The sequence below is a fragment of the Strongylocentrotus purpuratus genome, unplaced genomic scaffold (genome assembly GCF_000002235.5).
Source record: "Strongylocentrotus purpuratus isolate Spur 01 unplaced genomic scaffold, Spur_5.0 spur5_scaffold_16, whole genome shotgun sequence".
NCBI classification, from domain to species: Eukaryota; Metazoa; Echinodermata; class Echinoidea; order Camarodonta; family Strongylocentrotidae; genus Strongylocentrotus; species Strongylocentrotus purpuratus.
In genome coordinates this window covers 29,919,180-29,934,938 of record NW_022145601.1, presented here as the reverse complement: position 1 = coordinate 29,934,938, position 15,759 = coordinate 29,919,180, and the positions used below count along the sequence as shown (strand labels likewise).

General features: G+C 39.1%; 1 long non-coding RNA gene across 1 annotated transcript; it reads right to left on the bottom strand.

Annotated features, from left to right (window-relative positions):
* Positions 1-315: 315 nt before the first annotated feature.
* On the bottom strand, positions 316-4,130 carry LOC105436880. The gene is made up of 4 exons (XR_004064398.1): positions 4,000-4,130; positions 2,947-3,002; positions 1,683-1,822; positions 316-678 (listed from the first exon to the last, which is right to left on the bottom strand). It is a non-coding gene; the product is annotated as an uncharacterized LOC105436880 (long non-coding RNA).
* Positions 4,131-15,759: the final 11,629 nt, after the last annotated feature.

Below are 15,759 nucleotides of genomic sequence, written 5' to 3'. Positions count from 1 at the left end.
TGTATACCGTTAATTTCACTGGGGAAACAACCCCCCCCCCCCTCCCATTAACAATCAACACTGCCGTTACTTCTACCAACACTAATGCTATAATTCAAAAACTTTTCACTTTCTAAGTCCTTCTAATATAAACATATAATCATATGTGTACACTATTGCAACCCGTTACATGGGCCATGTAATAACAGCACCAGGAAGAGGATAGCAAGCCCCCCCCCCCCCCCCCCGTCCATAGAGGTAAATGAATTTCAACAAGTATAATTATAATTAAAATATCATTAATTAATTCAATCTTTGATATGGACTGATAGATCTTTATCACTCAAATTTCAAAGAGAATCTTTCTGCCCAGTCCTCAGTTTCATCTTATAAGATGGTAGTTTACATTGTTAGAATTTTAATGTTTATTCATTGAGGATTAGTTATCTTTAATTATTTCTACGTTGACAAGATAATAAACTTCATTGGCTTTATTGAATGTGGTATTCTACAAACATATAATACAAATAATAAATAAATATCATGTAAATATTCCAGTTTAAAACCCATCTCTATTGTACTCTTTCATAATATGAGGGTGGCATCTTTAAGACGTAGTCCCGTGTAGATGTCTTTTGCATTCATCACTAAAGTTGTAGCCTAGTTTTCAGAAGAAAGGGCTGTAGTGATAACCCAAGTCTGTGAATGGAAAAATGAAATAAGATATAAGAAAATCAATGACGACTAATAACACACACCCTGATACCTGCTCAGAAAAAGGAAGGATTGAAATTCACTTGGGGTTCTATTGGGCAAACCGAAACTATTTTTCGTACAAGACTAGTTTCTGACCACATTTTAGATTATTTCTGATGATCCCATTGAGACGATAGGACTGCTGGAGTTTGGTTCAGACAAGGTATGAAATAAGTAATACAATGTACTTGTGATGTAAACTCGTGCTCATTATTGAATAATACTCGGTTAAAGGTAATACAAAGTTTGACGAAATTTTGAAAATTGGGTGGATAGTGATTCTTTACAATTTTGATATATTTGAATGCCCCTGTGGATGTATTATAAGCACTAGAAAACTTAGCCTCTAAAACACTTCTGCTTTCGAGAAAAATTGAATATAAATATTTACTGGTGCTCCCGGTAAATTTTGATAAATTTCAAATGGTAGCTGCGACCATGAAAATCTCAGAATATGTAGATGTGATATATAACTTCCAAACGAGAATAGCAAATTGGTCGATTTTAGTCAAGAAAATTTTATATCTTGACCTTGAGAGGGAGCTATACAACATAAAGAGTTTATTATTTACAATTTCATAATTTTAGACTCGATTACAACCGCGACAACGATCACTGAATATTGTAGGATCTCATATGCGTCCAATATGTTCATTTGAACCAAATTTATGACCCCATACTAAAACTGTGTGTCCCATACTTAAGTATGGGACATAAAATGACCAAACAACTTGGACCAGAGAATATACTGGAAATAATGCTACTAAAACACACGTAACGTAGACTTATATTTCATCTATATTGACATTTAATTTTTAATCTAAATCACAATTGTGATATTCAGTCAATTATTCTTTTACAAGTCAACTGACAATGAAAAATATCTTCGTCAGATCTATAATTTTCTGCATGACATGTGTTCCACAAAAGTTTATTGGGGTACCTACATGTATATTAGCACACTTGCTCGTATGAAGTGTAGTAGGCCCGCATCTCTAGATATGATCCCGTCAATATCTCTTCTTTGTTCCTCTCCTGAGTTTGTAAACCAGCATGCCTTCATCACCCACTGTAGAGAAGCATCATCCTACATGACAGAAAACAAAGTAGGTACTTCACTGATACTAATGGATACATATCAACCATAATACATCCTATAAACAGACTTTCATCTTATTTTGTGTTCTTCTTCATCTTCATTGTAAGGAGCCCTTACAAAAAAGTAATGAGGGGTCCTGTGTATACCCTACATGTAGTGCTTTGGATGTGGATTAGATATGGCTCTTCTACACACAGGCCCCCCCCCCCCCCCAACTCAAGTGTCGGCAGGACCGCATGCGTATTCCCAAAATGTCCAGTAAAGGGGTAGTTTTCACGAAGTCTGGCTCATAGTACACAAAAATCCGGCCCGTATTGACTTTACACACCAGACTTAGTGGGGGGGGGGGGGGGTTTTTCAAAAGGAGGGAACACGCATACCAGACCCCAAATAACACTGAGTGGGGGGGGGGGGGGGCGGGCACACAGGACCTCCTTTAAATAAGGACACATTTTCCTTTGTAAACCAAAAAAATTAAAGCAACAATATTTCTCTTTCCTTATCTTCTTCTCAACCCCACATGCAGCTCATCATTTAGTATTTTTTTCTGTACCCTCGATCTCTCACTTCTTTTTGTCATTGTCTACTCTTTGTATAATTATGACCATGTTCTTCTATCTTTGTCGTGAAAAGTATTGTCTTGTCCCTTCCTCGTCTCTGTTGGCATCCCCATTTTTCTTTCCCCTATTTTGTAGTTCCTTTTGTCATTACAGAATAGTAAATTTAATTACTCATTATTCCTAAGTTTCATTTGAGGTGTTCACACTTGTACAAGCATTGCTTTTTAGTGGACCCCTCTGTTTCCAACATGTATTTCTTAAATTTGTTTTAAATGCTTATAATTATTTGTAATGTTTTGTTGGAAATGTGAATAAATTTGAAATTGAAATTGAAATTGTATGCTAGGTGCAGAACTAGAATAAAATATACCCTCCACTATATACGATAATAATAATAATAATAATAAAAATGTTACTTATAAAGCGCTCACCACCGAAGTCTCTAAGCGCTATAATTGCAACGTCAACTTAGTTCCATTTATTTTTTTTAGTGAATTAATTCATGTAGGTGATCGTTTAATATTTGTGTGCTAAATAACCTGGTAATTTTACCTGCATGGGACTTTCTGCTTCATGTTGTTAACTTCTTTCAGCTCTTTAGTTTCAATCTGTTGGAACAAAAAGAAGGAAAAAAACCAATACAATAATCAAGGCATCCCTTTCTCCTTAACAATAAAATAGATCAAGCATAATAGCTATTTTTTATGTCATGGTTGGCCTTAAATTTAACATGGTGTGGAAATCAACATTCCTATTTAATGAACCACAGTACAAAGTAAAACTAATGGAATATTTCACTTGTACCTCACACAGTGCTTTCTATGGCCTATGAGCACGAAGAAGTACTAAGTAGAATTAGTTTATTATAACAAGAAGAGGTGGACTACAGATAAGTAAACATAATTGTGGACTAGGGGTCATTTCTTATACAACGTCCAACAAAAATATATTTATCAACATGAACTGCACAATTTGGAAACAAATCTTTAATGTAGACTCCCTATGAATATGAGTTATGACAACTAGTCAAGCATGCTGGACCCACACAAAATCTAAACATTAAATAAACAAATCCTAGTTGTTGTTTTTTGAATATTTTTATTAATAAGTTCCAGGTTTACATCTAGATCTAGGGGTCTAGGGGTAGTGAGTACCTCAACAGAGTCCACGTCTAGAAGAAGGGTCTACTAAAGATTTTAACAAGAATTAACCCACTTGGATTATTAAAGAAATCATAGACTACTTCATAGATTATTTCAAGGTGTACGTTAAATCTAGATTTAAATTCAATCAATGATTGGTGAATTAGATTCATGATGACGATCAAATTTGCAGATGAGCACCGCAATTCCACGGGGTGGGCCTGCCGGAACCCCGGGCCCTAACTGGGTGACATGACGGCAAACCGCAGTCAAACTACTTCACGACGATGAAAATCAAAGTGCAATTTAAAGAGAAATATTTCCCTAGCCTTTTCCCCAAATATCTGTTGAGAACAGTCTCAAAAAGAAAAGAAATTACCGAAGATCACGAAAACTATTACAAATTTTTCAAAATTAATCACTAAATTCACTAAATCTACTCATATTGCAATCAATTACTCACCCATTCTCCGACTTTGTTGTCAGCTAGCTAGGCGCAGGCGATACGTATACTCGTACACACAAATCATACATATTACGGTGACGTCATGACTAGTCTTAGTAACAAGCGCTTGCAATTATACAAATATTGATTAAACACTCACGTCACGTTTTGGAAGACGTGATCATTCGTGTTTTACCGGCGTGGAAAACAACGAATGGTAGACCCTACACTTCGTAAATTAGAGTCACCTATTTTACGAAACAGCGCAAAACGTGATACGTGAACGTGAGTGTTCGTTGCAAGCCCCTTTTAAGTGCCTGTTTGAATTTATATTTCATCAATCATATCCTTCAAAGGGTGATAAAATCCGTCGTTTAATATTTGCAACACATCAAAAGTGACGTTAATTATCTTTGAAGCACAATGTCTCTCGTAATAACCATTAGCAATTACTGCCCAAAGTATCATCCAGCATCTAGCTTTTGCTAAGATTGGCGAGAGATCCGCTCATTATTTTGAAGAGATACGAGTATTGACAGTTTGTTGGTTATCCGTTAATTCGCTCATTATATTTTAGAGGTACGAGTATTAACAGTTTGTTGGTCATCACAAAATTACAACTAAAAGGCTCTTTCAGACATGTGGCGAAAAACAGCGGCGTTTTTTTTTGTTGGTGTTATGGTGACGTAAAGTGCGGTTCGCATTTCTATACCTTATAACACAGACCTCAGTGAATACGTGCAAATCCTTTGTTGCGCGTTTTACACATTAACAAAAACCCTATGAATTTTTTTTTTGCAGTGGTTTACCGCGCCATATCTGAACATACCCGCTATTTTATTCGCATCCTGCATCAGTGAACAGAATTTTCGGCATTACATTCGCTGTGAGGAGTGTGGGGGTATCTTGAAGAAACGGTCTTGCACATCCCAATTTCTCCTCACTATTCAAGACCTTTCCAATGGACTTGACTCGAGAGACCAGACAGATGTAATCCTGTTGGACATATCAAAGGCTTTTGATAACGTTCCGCATGGAAGACTCCTCCATAAGATCCACTACTATGGAATCCGAGGTATTACCCATAGCTGGGTTGAGGAATTCCTTACAAGACGCTCACAGAGGGTCTTACTTGATGGCTGCACTTCTCACACCTCTCCCGTCCTGTCGGGCGTTCCCCAAGGCAGTGTCGTCGGGCCTCTTCTCTTCCCGCTGTTCATCAACGATCTTCTTGACTACATATCAGTCCAGTCTACGGTGAAATTGTTTGCAGATGACTGTTTGAAAAACTATACCTACAGATACACTCTTTTAAAGTATACTTTAAAATATACATCATAACATTGTTTTATATATATATATATATATATATATGAAAAACTTCGTGTGGAATCGTTTCGATTGCACATATTTCTTGGGGGAACTGGGAACTAAAACTGGGATATTATATATATATATATATATGCATCTCGTTGGACAATGTTCCTCTTCGCATTTTCAATATATATATATATATGTGTGTGTGTATAAATATTTATATACATATTGCTAGGTGCCTTTTGTTTACCATACCATTTCTTTCTTGTTTAGCAGATTTGACACTGTAAAGTAAAGTGAGAACAATGTGTCCAAATCGTTGTTGTATTCAACAACAATTTTCAATCTCTTATAATAATGTAGAGAATTTCTCTAAAAAGAAAAAGTTCTTGAAATTGGCACGAATACTTTTTCCTGGTATTTCCTGGTATAAACTACAAATATGATACTGAAGGTGACGCACGTGTTAAACTTCGTTAAAGTTGAAGTTTAAAAATAGATTTCGTTTAATAGTGTCTGATTTTTTTACGCATAATTTTTTATACAGTCAGTTATCACAATGAGGTATATCCCAGTAGACCGACTGCCTAGAAGAAATTTCAAAAAAATCCCACGAGACCGACAAAACAAAAAATACTTAGATAAAAAACAAAAATGTTGGTCTTAATCTCCGCATCGTACTTTTATCAGACTGCATTCGTAAGGGGCACAGTAATTAAGCAAGTTTATCATCCGTCGATGAGTCCAATGAGGAGAAAACCCGGGGAAATGTAAATGAAAGTCATTCCACTGAAAATGTTGTCTTTTTTGTGTGTTATGTTTTTGTTTTTGTTGACCAATTAGGTCTTACACATAATTATTGAAGAAAACGGGGGTTTAATGTCCGATGCTTAGCAAAGGTCGTTAACAGGGATTACGAAATGGGTTTTTAAAAAATGTAGCCAATGAGAAGCGTCTAAATCGATCAAGTGTGCGTGCAATATTTGTTACCACAAGCACAGGGAGCGGACTTTGGTGAAAACAACCGTATTAAGCTTCTAATGATAATAATGATATGTCTTGTTACCCAGGATAGCACTGCAATCATATTATTACCCCGGTCATCGGATTCAGGCTTATCCGCACACAATGTACGCACATTCTCCACTCCCAGGGGAGCATTCCAAAATACCCTATAAGACAATTACCCCCCCCCTTTTTTTTAATTAAAAGGTAAGTCCATCCTGAAAAGTTAGTCATAATAGAAGCAGAATTTTTCGGGGGGGGGGGGATTTTCCCGCTGGAAATTCGCCGGGGGTGATAGTCAGGCGCGTATGCAGCGGGGGGGGGGGGGGGGGGGGGGGTTAACCCCTCGTTACGCGATTTTTTTTTGAGTCGTTTTTGGGACAAAAAAAATGTGCTCTTATCCCCCCCCCCCCCCCGCTTATTCAGCGGCTGGCTGAGGCGTTGCGAAATTTTCAGCCCGATTTACAAATCGCCCCTCCCCCTTGAAAAAATCCTGCGTACGCCACTGGTGATAGTCCAAGGGGTTAATTGTCCTAGAACCCCAGCAGAGTCGTCATTTTCCTAGTAAAGTGAGAACAATCTGTTCCAATCGTTGTTTTTAATCAAAAACTTTTTTCACTCTAATATAATAACGTAGGGAATTTCCCTAAAATAAAAAGTCCTTGAAATTGGCACGAATGTATTTCCTTGTATATTTTTTGTGTATACAGTCACCTTTCTTTTTTTCTTTTTATTTTAATTTCGTGTTTTTAATGACAAATAAGATCTTACACATAATTATCGAAGAAAATGTGGTATAATGTCCGATTCTTTTCAAGAGGTCGTTAAGAGGGACTTTAAATATCACCCACTTATGTAAAGAGAAAGGAAAATACACGTTTAGTTTATTCAAACTTTTGTATATATTTTTTATTCACATATTGCAATATTACCTTATCGATGAACCTTTGTAAATTGGTTGACCAGTGGAATCGTCATTTTCCCAGTTGTGGTTATGACTGAAATACTTCCTCTAAAATGTTTATTGTTTCCTCGAATATCAAAGGCTGTGACACAAAACGTTCGGGTCAGACGAACCGAACGCTGCACCTCCGGGAAGTTATCTTTTTATCATCGAAACTGGTCGAGACTCCCACATTTTAGAACTACACAAAACGACTGGCCAGACAGTATCCACTGCATTCAATTGTATATAAATGAGAGCTAAATTTAGTACCAGTGATTAATTTTTTTCGCAAGTATTATATAGGAGGTGTGGTGGGTGAGGTGTTTCATTTGTGGTATAGTGGATACATTTGATGGACTGTGGTCACATGGTTTGCGGTTCAAGACCCAATCACGGCACTCATGTCCTGCGACAAATATAATATTCGCCAATTTCCACCAAAGTGCAATAGCGTTATTCCATGAAAATTTTATCCGCATAAGGGCAGTGGAGCAGCGTTAAAGTAGTAGTAGTAGTAGTAGTAGTAGTAGTAGAAGTAGTAGCAGTAGTAGTAGTAGAAGTAGTAGTAGTAGAAGTAGTAGTAATAGTAGTAGTAGAATTAGTAGTAGTAGTAGTAGTGGTAGTAGTGGTAGTAGTAGTTGTAGTAGTAGTAGTAGTAGTAGTAGCAGCAGGCCCACTGAGCCTCCCCTCGGATGGATATTACTATTATACATGTAAATCAATCGGTGATCCGTCTTGTACACTGGCGAAATCTACTCCGGGCTTAAATTGTTAAAGAAATAGGGTCAGGGCTTCGCTTCATTACAAAGCTGCAAATGGTTGAAGTAAATAGATGAACAGGAAAGAAGAACATGACACTAAAAAACGAACTCTACGACGAAATATGCGTTTTACCAAACCAAGGCAAATTAATTAGATACTTAGGCCAAAAAAAAATTGTTTGGTTGTCCTCGATTGCTATTCTGGGCGGGCGGATTTTTTTTTTTTTTTTTTTTTTTAATAACTTTTTTCCATAAAAAAAAAATCATTGGGATTGTCAAGCATTCAAACAAACAAAGTCTATAAAACACTTTAATATGGTAAAAACTAGTTTAATGTACAATGAATATCAAGACCAACACAGAAAGTATTTTGGGCTTTGAAATACAGCACCTTTTAAATCGCCATTGTACTACTTATAGCTACTTGCGCCCTCTATGTAGCAAATAATGCCTAATCGGTAACCATTGGTCCCCCATTATCCTCTGTATCTTATATTAACTGAGAGCTGATTTGATGAGATAACCACCTGTCCAGTGACCTTGCAGGGTGGTCTAATCCCTCCTGTAATCTAGTACAGATGGGCTTTAAAATGAGTTTAAGAATGCTCAGAACCTGATTTGAATGAACGACATTTTGACATAGAAAAATAAAAATGGCAAGTTCAATAAATACCTAATTGCGTACTGAAAAAGACCATCCTGGCAACGGGACGCATTTTGATCCTTTCAAATGCATAAAATGGTATGGTTGGCATTTAAGATTGCTCCCCCCCCCCCCCCTCCAAAAAAAAAAAAAAAAAAAAATTGAATAAAAAAAAAAAAAAATGAATTAAAAAAATATTAAAAAATACGAGCGGCCCGAAAATGACGAGCAGGCGGTCGAGGACAACCAAATGATTTTTTGGGGGGCCTTACAGGAAGAGACCTCCATTGAAACTATCACGAGGTGGCGCTGTCACGTACAAACTGAAGAGAGAAATTGTTTCACGGAAATTTTCCAAGGGGTAATTGTCCTCGTTTGGTGGTTGTCTCGGGGGGGGGGGGGGGGGGGGGGGTAAATGTCTTGGGGGGGGGGGGGGTAATTGTCCCCCCCCCCTGGATCCGCCACTGCCAGGCAGAGATGTACTGCTGGAGCGGCCGTCAACAATCAAATTTTTTTCATACAGACAATGGACCTGAAGATGTCCGCCCATATTAATAATTATCATATCGGCCTGTTCCTTCATATCATGATGTAACCAACTGATGATTTAAACAAACAATTTAACATCGGTGGCCATTTGATCAATGACCATCAACTGATCGATGGCATGTAAGACAAGTAAGAGAGTCACATCTCCCAATTCTAGCTCAAATTACTCTCCCTTGTTTTGCATCGTTGTTGGACAGTCTCCATTATGTGTCATCGCAAACGCCTTTCTCACTTTATTCTTCGTCAAGAATCAAGTGGTTTAGACGTCGTAACCGGCAAAGGCTTCTGAGGGCGTTGACTATAATATGGTGTGCAATTTTAGGAGTCGGGCTGGCTGTCACGTCGCTGTTGTATCAAGGCCTGATGGCAACAGGCGCGGATTCAGGATTTCTTAGGGGGGGGGCCCAAATTGAAATTATGCGAGCCAAATATTGGTACGTAATGGTGACACCGGCAGTGGCAAAAACGTTTGGGGGGGGGGGGAAGACCAAAAAAATCCCCATCATCCCCACTCTTACATGTAGGCCCCGCGGGGGTCAAGGGATGGAGCCCCCAGAAGCTCAGGGGGTATAGGCATTTAATTACTGTCAGATGAGCATATTTTTATAACTTATTTGTGACACTGGCAGGTCACTAATTGGCGTGGGGTCCAGGGGGCGTAGCCCCGGAAGCTCAGGGGTTTTGGGCAATAAATTACGGTCAGATGAGCAAATTTTATACCTTATTTGTGACACTGGCTGGTCACGAATTGGCGTGGGGTCCAGGGGCAGAGCCCCAGAAGACCAGGGGTTTAATACATTAAATTATCGTCAGATGAGCATATTTTATACCTTATTTGTGACACTGGCAGGTCACGAATTGGCGTGGGGTCCAGGGGGCGGAGCCCCAAAAAGCTCAGGGGTATTATACATTAAATTATCGTCAGATTAGCATATTTTATACCTTATTTGTGACACTGACAGGTCACGAATTGGCGTGGGGTCCAGGGCAGAGCCCCGGAAGCTCAGGGCTTTTGGGCAATAAATTACTTTTAGATGGGCATATTTTGATACCTTATTTGTGACACTGGCAGGACACAAATTGGTGTTGGGTGCAGGGGGCGGAGCCCTTAGAAGCTCAGGGGTTTTAGGCATTTTATAACGGTCAGACAAGCATGCAGGGGCCCGCCTTAGGGTCCCTGGTCGGGATCGAGGGGGTGGAGCCCCGGAAACTTATGGGGTTTAAGGTCAGATAAACATATTTTGATACCTTATTTGTAATACTGGCAGGACACTAATTGGCATGAAGTCCAGGGGGCCGAGACCCCAGAAGCTCTGGATGGCAAGCCTTCTTAACATCAACGGTATATGATGGTTGCGAAACCTCTGCGATATTATACAGATATTGACTGGCCGAACAGCTGTATTCGCCATGGCAGTGGCCGTAACGTTGTACATCCTTCTGACCCTTCTGAGATCATCAATACTTCGGACAGCTTCAAGAGAGCTCATGAAAAACATGTGTAAACTTAATGTCGAAGCACTCATAGGTAATTCCTCGTTGATGGTCACAATCGCCCTCTTGGCGATGGCGACGTTTACGACAATCAATTTAACTTTTGTTAAAGCGAGGTCGCGTAAAATTTCATTTGTTGTATAGTTTGAACCTTGCATTGAAGGGTACATTCAAGCACACGGTTACATCAATTTAGAGGTTAACTATTCATGCTCATCTAAAGAAGTCCAGTCCATATAAAGCAGTGCCGTACGCAGGATTTTTTCAAGGGGAGGGTTTTCAAATCGGGCCCAAAATTCGCAACAACTCAGCCAATCGCTGAATAAGCAGGCGGGGGGGGGGGGGGGGGGGGGGGTAAGAGGACACTTTTTATTTTTATTTTTGGGTCTCGAAATTTGAGATTTGACATTTTGTCCAGTTGGGGGGGGGGAGAGGTATGGTCACCTTTTTAAGGTCACCTATTGGCATTTTTTTTTTTTTTTTTTATTTATTTAAAAAAATAAGATAAACAAAAATTCAAAAGGGGAGGGTTTTCCAAAATAACATAAAAAAAAACTCGAGGGGGGGGGGGGGGTTAACCCCAAAACCACCCCCCTGCGTGCGCACCTGATATAAAGAAGTCAATGGTGCTTTTGCATTACACGAGACCTGCAAACGCTACCTGTTATTCTTCAAATCAATAGCCATAAACATTAATAAGGTAATCAACAAAGCTTCTGTGGCGCAATCGGCTAGCGCGTTCGGCTGTTAACCGAAAGGTTGGTGGTTCGCAGTGGCGGATCCAGAGGGGCCCGGCCCCCCACCCCCCTGGGAAGAAAAAAGAAGGAAATAAGGAGGGGAAAAAAGGGGGAAGGGGAAAAAAAAAGAAATAAAAAAAGGGGAAAAAAGGAGGAAAAAAAAGAGAAGGAAAAAAAAAGAAGGAAAAAAACAAAAAAAGGAATTAAAAGGGGAAAGATATCAAAGGTATCAAAATATGCTCATCTGACCGAAAATAAATGCCTAAAACCCCTTGACTTCCGGGGGCTCTGCCCCCTGGACCCCACCTAAAGCCCTAAAGCGGAAAGCTGGATGCTAATCTGACGGTAATTTAATGCTTAAAACCCCCGAGCTTCTGGGGTCTCGGCCCCCTGGACCTCACGCCAATTAGTGTCCTACCAGTGTCACAAATAAGGTATAAAATATGCTCATCTGACGATCATTTGATGTATAAAACTCCTGGGCTTCTGGGGCCCCGCCCCCTGGACCCAACACCAAATTGTGTCCTGCCAGTGTCACAAATAAGGTATAAAAATATCCTCATCTGACCGTTATTTATTCCCTAAAACTTCTGAGCTTTCGGGGGCTCCGCCCCCTTGTACCCTACGCCAATTTTTGTCCTGCCAGTGTCACAAATAAATGAAAAAAAAATGCTCATCTGACGATAATATAATGTATAAAACCCCTGAGCTTCATGGGGCTCTGCACCCAACACTAATTTGTGACCTACCAGTGTCACAAATAAGGTAAAAAATCATGCTCATCTGACAGTAATGTATTGCCTTAAACCCCTGTACCTCACGCCAATTCGTGACCTGCCAGTGTCACAAATAAGGTATATAATATGCTCATCTGACGATAATTTAATGTATAAAACCCCTGAGCTTCTTGGGGCTCCGCCCCCTGGACTCAACACCAATTTGTGTCCTGCCGATGTCAAAACTAAGGTATAAAATCATGCTCATCTGACAGTAATTTAGTGCCAAAAACCCCTGAGCTTCCGGGGGCTCCGCCCCCTGGAGCCCACGCCAATTCGCGACCTACCAGTGTCACAAATAAGGTATATAATATGCTCATCTGACGATAATTTAATGTATAAGTGTCCCAAAACCCCTGAGCTTCTGGGAGCTCCGCCCCCTGGACCCCAAACCAATTCGTGACCTGCCAGTGTCACAAATAAGGTATAAAATGTGCACATCTGACGATAATTTAATGTATAAAACCCCTGAGCTTCTGAGGGCCTGAGAAAAAAACGTGTAAAAACACGTTAATTTTACCTTTTTCATTGAGATAGCCCCCCCCCCCTTGTGCTCAAGATCTTGCCGGGCAATATTTCGCTCAAGGGGGGGGGGGGGGGATGCGATTTTTCAAATATTCGAGGGCCAAACAAAATAATGAGTGCTCACTACCCCCCCCCCCCCCCCATCCCCCTACTGAGCGAAATATTGCCCGGCACTATTTTCAAATTTCAGCACACAAAATTTCAAATTGATTTCAAATTTGGGCCCCCACCCCTAAGAAATCCCGGATCCGCGCCTGGTGGTTCGAGTCCACCCAGGAGCGCTTCTATCTACGTCTTCTAATTTGACATTATAGGGACTTTTAGATTTGCACGTCGACATATACCTGTGACGTCCTTTTAAGGCACTGGCAGTGTAAAAGTCCCTATTGTCCTGTACTATGCTCCCGTCTTCTGACCCCTTTTCATTTTCATTTTATTTCACTTTTTAAAGGAATAAAACGCCGCATAAAAAGGTTTCCTTATTGGGAAAAAATGAATAGTTTGACTGTCATCATGTTCACGCTATACCACACTTTGTGAATAAAAACCTTCGATTGTGAATACGCCTGTCCTTAAACCAGGCGCGGATTCACAGATTTCTTAGGGGGGAGGCCCAAATTTCAAATCAATTTGAATTTTTTTATTTATTTTTTATAGTTTTTTTTAGTTTTTTTAATGTGAAATTTTACCACTTTATTCAAAGCATTTTATTTTAGTATGATGTGTTAAATCATGTATGTACACTTATATATCCATCTATCTATTTATCTAGTAACTACGTGCATCAGGCGCGGATCCTGGATTTCTTAGGGAAAGGGGCCCGATTTTTTTTTTTTTTTTGCTCCCGAAAATTTGAAAATCGTACCGGCCGAAAAGTCGCTCAGTGGGGGGGGGGGGGGGGGGGGGGGGGGGGTGGTGGGGGTAGTGCACACATCTTCTTTTTTTTTTTTGCTCCCGAAAATTTGAAAATCTCGCCGATCGAAAAATCGCTCGGTGGGGGGGGGGAGGGGGGAGGGTGGGGGGTAGTGAGCACATTTTATTTTTTGGCCATCGAACATTTGAAAATTTGCACCTCCTCCCCAAAAAGATAAAAATCACGTGTTTTTACACGTTCTTTTTCCCAGGGGGGTCCTTCCGCCCGCCCCCCCCCCCTCCTGGATCCGCCACTGACATGCATGGTCTAATGATCTAATCCATTAGCAATCGTTGGCATAAATCCTAAAGACACATGTGTAATATTAAACAAACACTTTCATAAATCAGCTAACAACAGTTGGGATATTATTATATAGCACTTTATTTTTGTTTGTCAGATTTCTTTTAAACTTTCACCAATCTGCTTTACACATTTCTCTTGATTTTCTTCCACTAAAATAAAGATGATGTTAAATATGTAAGTACATACAATGGCGTACGCAGTTTTTTCAAGGGGGTGTTTTAACATTTCAAAATCGCGCCGAAAATTTCGCAACGAGGGGGGGGGGGGGAGGGGGTAAGAGCACAATTTTTTTGATAACTTTTTTCTCTCCAGTATTTGAAAAGAAGGAACCCTTTTTGTTTTGCCTCCTTTAGTACGAAAAATGTTATTTGTTTACAATTTAAACAAATTGAGGGGTTTACCCCCCCCCCTCCTGCGTGCGCGCCTGAGTACATATATATATATATATATATATATATGTATGAATAATATACAGATTTATGTATAAGATAATCCTGATTTAAGTACGTCTCCAACCAACACTAACAGCTTGTTCACATATAAATCGGCAAAACCGCCGTTAAAAATAAAATAATGACGTGATGTGCAACATGCTTCCCATGTCTGTATTTTATACCGCACAAGTTATTTGTTGCGCACATTTGCCATTCATTTAGATTGACAGAAAGAGAACAATTCTTGCTCTTACTTGTGTCAGAAATGTGAAGTTAATCTTGTTTTTCAATGGACAAGAGAAACATGACATCATATGAGCAGCCATGAATCAAATTTGAATGTCCCATTTGGGACTCTAATACAGAGACTAATGGTGTGGCAAGCTGCCAACAATATCTGTTGATACCTGAACTGACTATCGTTCGCAAAATAAATACGTATATAGCGCTTAGAGACTTCGATGGAAAGCGCTTTATAAGCACCGTTTTTGTTATTATTATATATATATATATATACTTATATGTGTACACATTTCTGCTTGAAGTTCGATAAAATGCACAGAAATACGAGAAATAATGATTATCCTCCGTTCATGAAGAAATTGTATATATAAGATTTTTCAAGTGCCAAATACACTAATACACTTGAAATTTAATAAACGAAACACACATAAAAAAGGTCTTATCAAAGGCTAATAAAACCTTGAAAAATACAGAATCATAATGGACAATAAATTAGTGTCTGGAATAGGTGAATTAAATGTTACATCTATAACTTAGAAGTGAACAGGAATTTTTCATCAGCTGTAAAAACGGTGTTGTCAATATCGATAATGTATGTGTTGTAAGACTTACAGAGCGCTTGATACAAATAATTTATTACTAAGTGCTGTAAAACGGTATCACATTGTAGTATTTATAGAGCGTTATGGTTCTAAGCGCTGTACAAAATAATCATTACCCCCACCTTTAGCCGGGCTAGCAAACGTTACAAGAAAATATGACATTAAGATTTCTTCGTACCAGGTTAACATTTCCTACACCTGGGTGTAGAGAGGCACATACAGATTAATGTCTTGCCAGAGCATTTTCGTGAAATGTCCAAAAATAAAAAACACAAATAGGCCCATGGCCTAAAGCGAACATTAAATATTACTTGTATTGCATTTCATAATCAGTTAATACGATATTAATATCCGCCCATCCATTTACAAATAAAGAGTGACATAGAATATAACCAATATATACAGAACATTTAAAAATTGCATAGATCCGAGAGGTAATACTGTTAAGATGAATACAGTATGTTTGTATTACAAAAGAAAGCAAGATTTCATGAAAACTATACAATTTTAGACTAACAGAAAATATA